General features: G+C 30.0%; 1 long non-coding RNA gene across 3 annotated transcripts; it reads left to right on the forward strand.

Moving 5' to 3' along the window:
• The first annotated feature begins 1,166 nt into the window (after window positions 1-1,166).
• On the forward strand, window positions 1,167-5,046 carry LOC139891633 (uncharacterized). 3 transcript variants are annotated; one of them, XR_011773745.1, is made up of 9 exons: window positions 1,167-1,432; window positions 1,516-1,614; window positions 2,137-2,286; window positions 2,365-2,429; window positions 2,692-2,802; window positions 3,118-3,219; window positions 4,100-4,244; window positions 4,549-4,604; window positions 4,700-5,046. It is a non-coding gene; the product is annotated as an uncharacterized lncRNA (long non-coding RNA). The 3 variants fall into 3 exon arrangements; XR_011773746.1 differs by lacking the exon at window positions 2,137-2,286 and adding an exon at window positions 3,530-3,609; XR_011773744.1 differs by lacking the exon at window positions 2,137-2,286.
• Window positions 5,047-8,625: the final 3,579 nt, after the last annotated feature.

The following is an 8,625-nucleotide window of genomic DNA, read 5'->3' on the forward strand; positions in this document are numbered from 1 at the left end:
AACCGTGTGACGGTTATAGACCGATTATCATACAATTGAAAACATAGTGAAGTTTAAATAACATAAAATGGCGATTACGACTTTATCAAGATTGATGTGATTAACCTAACCTAGCTTAAGGGCTAGTTGAACTCTCACCATTTCTTGGATCCGGTAAAGTTTATAATATATTTCATTAAAAATACTTTACTAGAGAATCAATGATAAATCTATCATCTAACTTATGAATAAGTCCTAGTTATTCACAAGTAGAAACAATCAAAATGAGTCCTTACTACAATTCTCAATTTAAAATTAATTAAAACTATACACTAAAGGAAGACCAAATTTGGTCATCTGACTTTATCTTTTCAAATATATATATATATATATATATATATATATATATATATATATATATATATATATATATATATATATATATATATATATATATATATATATATATATATATATATATATAAAGACCAAAATTTAGTCATTTGACTTGGTCAAACGACAATACATTTGTTTAACTTAGTTTTTTTTTTCCAATACACTAAACTCTTTTTAATTCAATATATATATATATATATATATATATATATATATATATATATATATATATATACCAAAATTTAGTCATTTGACTTGGTCAAATGACAATACATTTGTTTAACTTAGTTTTTTTTTCCAATACACTAAACTCTTTTTAATTCATTATATATATATATATATATATATGAAGAACAAAATTTGGTCATTTGACTTGGTCAAACGACAATACATTTGTTTCACTTAGTTTTTTTTCCAATACACTAATCTCTTTTTAATTCATTTTATCTTTTCATATATATATATATATATTAATTATTAATTAGTGTTTATATATATTAATTAACGATTGAACTAATATATTGTTTTCATTACCCAAAAAACTAATATATTGTTTTTGTTCCATTAGGTCAACTGCGGGTAATCTTCTCTACATTTTACAAACCGTGAAGGTTACATCCAACATGTCACTCTGACACTCCTTCTCCCAAATCATTGCCACGTGTAATTATGTAATTAGCTGTTAATTATCATGCTTAATTACCACAAAATGACATTTGTCAGAATCCTATTCGTCTACTTCCTTAATCTGATTCAATATATCTTCTAAAAAAACGAATTAACCAATCTCCTACACTCCCGTTCTCTCTTTCTTCTCTCTTGAAAACATCCCGTCACGTCTTCCGTCTATTACGGCCGATTGAAAACATCCCGTTGTTCGCCGGTATCCCTAAATTATTCGTCATAGTTTTATACACACACCGGTACAAATTTCATGCGTTCTTTTTGCTTCAATTGAATTCGGTGATACCCTAAATAGTTAGGGTTTTCAGTTTTTGGGTTTTGAGTTTCTGAAGATGCGATCTATACTCTGTAACGGCGATTGAATTTAAATCGGGTATGTAAACAGCGATTGAACTTTTTCAAGTAGAAAAACGATTGAAATTTAATCAGGTATGTAAACCCTTTTTGAATTTGCAGCGATTTAGGCTTTGCAACTTTCTTTGCAGCGATTTAGCGTTTACAGTGATTTTGGGGTTTGCAGCTTTGGTTACAGAAGCTACTAATGTTAATTACGAGGTATGTTTGCTTTAATTATTTGTTTTGTGTTACACAGATCAATATGAGGTTACGTTGTAAATTTAGTATATGTTTGTTGAACACCAAGTGTTTGATGAAACGCCTGGATACGAAGATTACCAAATATTGTTTCAAAAGTGTTTGGTTTGCTTTTATGGTTGCTATAGGTTCATTTGCATACAAAATAACTATAACTTCACTCCGTTACTGTGATAATACTCCGTTACAAAATAACTCAACCTATTTACGTTTTAGCTATCGTTTTGGCCGGATATATTTTTTCGTAAAATCTTATTAATATTGCTCGCCTAATATGTGTATTTATTCTATTAAGCTCAATTGACTCCTTAAACTAAAAAATATTGGAATTGAGTTGTTCAAAGTGTAGATTACATGAAACACACCTTAAGTCAAAACCTTATGTAGAAAAAGATGGAGTGAAAGTCATCTGGAAGTATATACAAATGCATATAATTTTACATTAGTCAAAACCTTATGTATTTACATTGAAAAATATTAAAGGAAGTAAACAAGAAAGTGAAATGGAAGGACAGAGTACCTTATGCTTATTGGAAGGGTAATCCTCATGTTTCTCCTATTAGAGCTGACCTTATCAAGTGCAATATTAATCACACTTCTCATATCGACTGTAATACGCGTTTGTATTTTTAGGTAATTATTTCATAATTTCTTATTAAATTGTTAAGTTCATATCTAAGATGATCAGTTCATGTATTATGTATGAAACAGAACTGGGAAAATGAATCTGCACAAGGATACAAGCATTCAAACGTTGAAGATCAATGTACTAACTGGTAACTAATATTAATATTAATATTAATATTATAGCTGATATGAAACAGTTTAGATTGTATATGAAATTTCGATCTTTTGACTAAATTTATGGCAGGTATAAGATTGTATATGAATTGTGTTTTATAATTAGAATTGACATTGATTGAAATTAGTTATAAATTTTGGTTCCACTTCAAGTCTTTGAATGTTGACAAGTAGTTAGCAGGTTATCTAAGATCAGTATGATTTTAAGTATTTATTTTATATCAATTTCATTTCCAGGTTTGGATTGAATCTTGAAGTCTTGGATAATGTAACTTATGCAAGGGCATACAACCCAGATCATCAGTCAAGGTTGTTGCTTGAAGCAACTTCAAAGATGGTGGAAACCAGGTACTCTTCATTCATTGATCTGAATGATATTTGTTCACTTGCATGCACTCAACCTTTTAATATCATTTGACATGATATGTGACCTGCATTGTGGTATGTGACATCTATAATATTTTGGCCCAATTTACCATTTTAGTAATTCTGCATAAACAATTTTTTCCATGGATTTTATTACGTCAATACTGCGTTAGGTTAAAAGTATAGCTCGCTGATGTAGAATTGTATATAAATATGTAAAAAATTTACAGCTCCATCTATATTTGTGGTTCAACCTGACTCATCCTAACGGGTATGGACTGCCCATTTTGTATGTAGGGTACATTTCAGTGACAAAGAAGCTGGGAGCACACAGGTGTGTTGTGGGTGAACTCAATGAAGCCACGAGTAACTTTCATACATCGAATCTCATGGGAATTGGTAAGTGATCAAAATGGTTTACTTTTATTTGGTTCGGATTGACAAAAATAATAAGTCAAGTATGATGGCTTATTTTTATTATTTCAGTATTAAATTAATTTTTGTAACTACAATGATTTTGAGTCATTTGAAATAAACGTAAATTGCATCTCCACGTTCATTTACTTGATGGGTCAAAATGGACACCTTGATATAGCATGCCCACTTCATGTCACTATTTTATTGATGTTCCTCATATAACGTATGAGAAAGACGGCTGACATGTATATTTATATCAATTGAAAGCCTTATATTTCTATGGATAACTTAGGTCAACAACATATGAAGACATAATCTTTAAGGTAGTTACTGCAAATAAGTCATTATCCCAGCTCGCTTGAACTTTTATGGGTACGTTTGGATTATTCTTTACCTCTAACGGGTCAAAAAGTTCGGAATGATGGTTATAATGGAAATGGGTTGATTAACAAGTCAAAAAGTTATGAATGATAGCTATAATCCAAATGGGTTGAGTAACACACTTCTTAAAAAATGTGTACTACCTTTTCTATTTCAGAAATTCTATTGCAATTTGTATAGTTTTAGTTTTTTAATCATATTAAAAGCATAGAAGGTTTGTTATTAGGGATGAATTGATTATTTAATTTATTTATTTTTATGCTGCCTATCATAAGCATAGGAGCAGGCTCTTTGTTTAGGTTCATCTGTATGTTACCTTAATTGTAACGTTAGTTATATATTTCGGGTGTATATGACTGTTGCAAGCGATAAAACTAATAGATCTGTTTATTATATACAAATCTGTAGTTGAGTTAGATTGTAATTGGCATATATTATAATCTTCGATAGAGTGTGAAGCCTGATCATTTTGTGTTTCCAGGTACATAATGTCATACAAACATTTCTTCGAAGTTATTATTGATGATACTAGGCGTGAAACCTACAAGCAATGTCATCCTTCAAATTATGCTAACGACTCTTCTCTGTTGTCCAACTTTGGTGGGGAAAGAAAGCAATTACTACCGGTATGCTCTCAATTTTTTGTTTATTTCAATCTGTGGCCCTTATAGTAGTATTTTATTAGTTGCATTTGCATGTGACTTCATCTTAGTCATATAATCTGTTATCTTTCTCATATTATGAAACATCCTACTTATGATAAGCAAACCGTATTAAGTTTTCAAATCTCAATAATATTAATTTACTAACGGGTTATGAGTGGAACTTAATATGTTAAGATCTTATCATTGCATATTTTTCTTTATGCATGCCTCCAATGGTTGATGTATCGAATTTCCATTACGGGAGATTATGGTTTTTGAGTTTCAGTTGTTCTGGCAAGTAGATACGATACGGAGGAAATCAATCCAGAAATTAGCAAAGTGGTAAGTAATACTAAAAGCTTGGATTGTGGTTGTTACTCCAAAATATTAAATTTGATTAATCGGTTGATCACGTTGTTTTCTCTTATTATCTTTAGTATATAGTGGTGATCATGTGTTGCTGCTCCTCTAATCAAATTATGATGATATTTGATGAAGATTGTCAGGTTAGGTTGACTTATGTAAGTCAACTTCTGAAGAGAGCATGTCAGAATCTGGGTATAAAGTGGTATGTTTCAAATGGCAGCTTAATAAATGACTTGCTTCTATACTGATAATCATCTATATCTTTTGTTAAAAGCCAAGTTATTAATTATGTTAGTGTTATTGACTTGTGGACTTTAATAAGTCAAGCAATTTTGTTTTTGCTTCTGAGTGCTAATGTGATTAGATATGATATTTTGTGGTATGGGAATAATGTTGATAATAGTTATAAAGATTTTTTGTGGGCTTTAGTGAAGTATTTTGGCATTAAGTATGATAAAAGTTTTTAAGATTTTGGCTTTTGATGGTCAAAATAGAAAGGTTTCGGATTTAGAAGTCATGAACACTTTGAAGAATATGGATAAATTTTGTACCATCGGTGATGATTTTCATAGCGTTTACGGATATTTTTAATACATTTGATTTTAATACAAATATTATTAATGGTTTCGTCATTGAAATTGAAATGTCCCGTTCTTATTGATTAAAAACGTTCCATATTAATTGATTTCGTTGCGAGGTTTTGACCTCTATATGAGACGTTTTTCAAAGACTGCATTCATTTTTAAAACAAACCATAACCTTTATTTCATAAATAAAGGTTTAAAAAGCTTTACGTAGATTATCAAATAATGATAATCTAAAATATCCTGTTTACACACGACCATTACATAATGGTTTACAATACAAATATGTTACGTCGAAATCAGTTTCTTGAATGCAGTTTTTACACAATATCATACAAACATGGACTCCAAATCTTGTCCTTATTTTAGTATGCAACAGCGGAAGCTCTTAATATTCACCTGAGAATAAACATGCTTTAAACGTCAACAAAAATGTTGGTGAGTTATAGGTTTAACCTATATATATCAAATCGTAACAATAGACCACAAGATTTCATATTTCAATACACATCCCATACATAGAGATAAAAATCATTCATATGGTGAACACCTGGTAACCGACAATAACAAGATGCATATATAAGAATATCCCCATCATTCCGGGACACCCTTCGGATATGATATAAATTTCGAAGTACTAAAGCATCCGGTACTTTGGATGGGGTTTGTTAGGCCCAATAGATCTATCTTTAGGATTCGTGTCAATTAGGGTGTCTGTTCCCTAATTCTTAGATTACCAGACTTAATAAAAAGGGGCATATTCGATTTCGATAATTCAACCATAGAATGTAGTTTCACGTACTTGTGTCTATTTTGTAAATCATTTATAAAACCTGCATGTATTCTCATCCCAAAAATATTAGATTTTAAAAGTGGGACTATAACTCACTTTCACAGATTTTTACTTCGTCGGGAAGTAAGACTTGGCCACTGTTGATTCACGAACCTATAACAATATATACATATATATTAAAGTATGTTCAAAATATATTTACAACACTTTTAATATATTTTGATGTTTTATGTTTATTAAGTCAGCTGTCCTCGTTAGTAACCTATAACTAGTTGTCCACAGTTAGATGTACAGAAATAAATCGATAAATATTATCTTGAATCAATCCACGACCCAGTGTATACGTATCTCAGTATTGATCACAACTCAAACTATATATATTTTGGAATCAACCTCAACCCTGTATAGCTAACTCCAACATTCACATATAGAGTGTCTATGGTTGTTCCGAAATATATATAGATGTGTCGACATGATAGGTCGAAACATTGTATACGTGTCTATGGTATCTCAAGATTACATAATATACAATACAAGTTGATTAAGTTATGGTTGGAATAGATTTGTTACCAATTTTCACGTAGCTAAAATGAGAAAAATTATCCAATCTTGTTTTACCCATAACTTCTTCATTTTAAATCCGTTTTGAGTGAATCAAATTGCTATGATTTCATATTGAACTCTATTTTATGAATCTAAACAGAAAAAGTATAGGTTTATAGTCGAAAAAATAAGTTACAAGTCGTTTTTGTAAAGGTAGTCATTTCAGTCGAAAGAACGACGTCTAGATGACCATTTTAGAAAACATACTTCCACTTTGAGTTTAACCATAATTTTTGGATATAGTTTCATGTTCATAATAAAAATCATTTTCTCAGAATAACAACTTTTAAATCAAAGTTTATCATAGTTTTTAATTAACTAACCCAAAACAGCCCGCGGTGTTACTACGACGGCGTAAATCCGGTTTTACGGTGTTTTTCGTGTTTCCAGGTTTTAAATCATTAAGTTAGCATATCATATAGATATAGAACATGTGTTTAGTTGATTTTAAAAGTCAAGTTAGAAGGATTAACTTTTGTTTGCGAACAAGTTTAGAATTAACTAAACTATGTTCTAGTGATTACAAGTTTAAACCTTCGAATAAGATAGCTTTATATGTATGAATCGAATGATGTTATGAACATCATTACTACCTTAATTTCCTTGGATAAACCTACTGGAAAAGAGAAAAATGGATCTAGCTTCAATGGATCCTTGGATGGCTCGAAGTTCTTGAAGCAGAATCATGACACGAAAACAAGTTCAAGTAAGATCATCACTTGAAATAAGATTGTTATAGTTATAGAAATTGAACCAAAGTTTGAATATGAATATTACCTTGTATTAGAATGATAACCTACTGTAAGAAACAAAGATTTCTTGAGGTTGGATGATCACCTTACAAGATTGGAAGTGAGCTAGCAAACTTGAAAGTATTCTTGATTTTATGAAACTAGAACTTCTGGAATTTATGAAGAACACTTAGAACTTGAAGATAGAACTTGAGAGAGATCAATTAGATGAAGAAAATTGAAGAATGAAAGTGTTTGTAGGTGTTTTTGGTCGTTGGTGTATGGATTAGATATAAAGGATATGTAATTTTGTTTTCATGTAAATAAGTCATGAATGATTACTCATATTTTTGTAATTTTATGAGATATTTCATGCTAGTTGCCAAATGATGGTTCCCACATGTGTTAGGTGACTCACATGGGCTGCTAAGAGCTGATCATTGGAGTGTATATACCAATAGTACATACATCTAAAAGCTGTGTATTGTACGAGTACGAATACGGGTGCATACGAGTAGAATTGTTGATGAAACTGAACGAGGATGTAATTGTAAGCATTTTTGTTAAGTAGAAGTATTTTGATAATTGTATTGAAGTCTTTCAAAAGTGTATAAATACATATTAAAACACTACATGTATATACATTTTAACTGAGTCGTTAAGTCATCGTTAGTCGTTACATGTAAGTGTTGTTTTGAAACCTTTAGGTTAACGATCTTGTTAAATGTTGTTAACCCAATGTTTATAATATCAAATGAGATTTTAAATTATTATATTATCATGATATTATCATGTATGAATATCTCTTAATATGATATATATACATTAAATGTCTTTACAACGATAATCGTTACATATATGTCTCGTTTAAAAATCATTAAGTTAGTAGTCTTGTTTTTACATATGTAGTTCATTGTTAATATACTTTATGATATGTTTTCTTATCATAGTATCATGTTAACTATATATATATATATATATATATCCATATATATGTCATCATATAGTTTTTACAAGTTTTAACGTTCGTGAATCACCGATCAACTTGGGTGGTCAATTGTCTATATGAAACATATTTCAATTAATCAAGTCTTAACAAGTTTGATTGCTTAACATGTTGGAAACATTTAATCATGTAAATATCAATCTCAATTAATATATATAAACATGGAAAAGTTCGGGTCACTACAGTACCTACCCGTTAAATAAATTTCGTCCCGAAATTTTAAGGTGTTGAAGGTGTTGACGAATCTTCTGGAAATAGATGCGGGTATTTCTTCTTCATC

The sequence above is a fragment of the Rutidosis leptorrhynchoides genome, chromosome 2, assembly GCF_046630445.1.
Source record: "Rutidosis leptorrhynchoides isolate AG116_Rl617_1_P2 chromosome 2, CSIRO_AGI_Rlap_v1, whole genome shotgun sequence".
NCBI classification, from domain to species: domain Eukaryota; kingdom Viridiplantae; phylum Streptophyta; class Magnoliopsida; order Asterales; family Asteraceae; genus Rutidosis; species Rutidosis leptorrhynchoides.